Source organism: Dunckerocampus dactyliophorus, chromosome 14, assembly GCF_027744805.1.
Source record: "Dunckerocampus dactyliophorus isolate RoL2022-P2 chromosome 14, RoL_Ddac_1.1, whole genome shotgun sequence".
NCBI lineage: Eukaryota > Metazoa > Chordata > Actinopteri > Syngnathiformes > Syngnathidae > Dunckerocampus > Dunckerocampus dactyliophorus.
In genome coordinates this window covers 20,024,259-20,025,324 of record NC_072832.1, presented here as the reverse complement: position 1 = coordinate 20,025,324, position 1,066 = coordinate 20,024,259, and positions in this window count along the sequence as shown.

Below are 1,066 nucleotides of genomic sequence, written 5' to 3'. Positions count from 1 at the left end.
ACTTTTTCAAAGTGTTTTTTGTCTCATTCCCCCTTCTTGCTTTTGCATATTGTAGCTCTACTTAAAACCTCATTAACATCCAAACGTGTAAAATGCAAATTCTAGCAATTTTTCAACTGGTCGTAAGATTTTGATCAGGTCTATATCACAGTTTGATTATCACTCCCTCACTATATTGCATTTTTTCAGAAATTAATTAATTAATTATCGCTGTTTCGCAGTGATACAACGAAAAGAAAAGTGAGGTCTGATTTTTTCGAGGAGGCATTTTTGTGATGCAAATGTGATAATGATAGTGTAAGATGATTGATGAACAGATGGATTCTGAGTTAAGGTGTCGCCTTTAGCCTGGCCATCAGGCTAGCGTTAGAGACTAGCAGACTAGACGAGGCATTTGGCCAAGCATAATCCACGCTGCTTGCCTGTGTTCCACTAACTGTATTAACTTGTGTTCACCTCACTGCAAGTTTTGGTGCGTTCAGGACTGCTGAACAAAGTGTGAAATTTCAACATTTGATGAAACATTCTCAGTGAAGCAAAAATACGTAAAGGTAAAAATTGTGGGCTTTTTTTAAACAGTGGTACATGTATGCTGCACATTTACCTGTATTATCAGGTATTTTTTAATTATGTCAAAATTATGATGAAAGAAATGTGCTTTCTGCAGAAAAAAAACTATTTTTGGAGGGGAAAAAAAATTTGACTTGCAAATCCGCCAGCGGAATTACGAATGTGCAGGGCTCCACTGAACTCAAGACTCTTCTAATGGAGAATAACACTATTCCCAGTCCAGGAGACCTTACTGATACAAGATAAAGACAAACCTGCAAGGACAATAAATAACAAATAGAACAGAATACAATAGTGGACTGTCCAGTGTAGTTAATTTCTTAAAATGCACTTTATGTTGTCTGTAACAATAAAATAAGCTTACACAAATGTCACAACATTGAATATATGTGTAATAACACTTACTACTAACCGTACTACTTTACGGTAAACTGCGGCGGGCCTTGGTGATCACGTGGCCCGTGGTCTCGCGGTCTCGCGCTGGCTGCCGACGTCA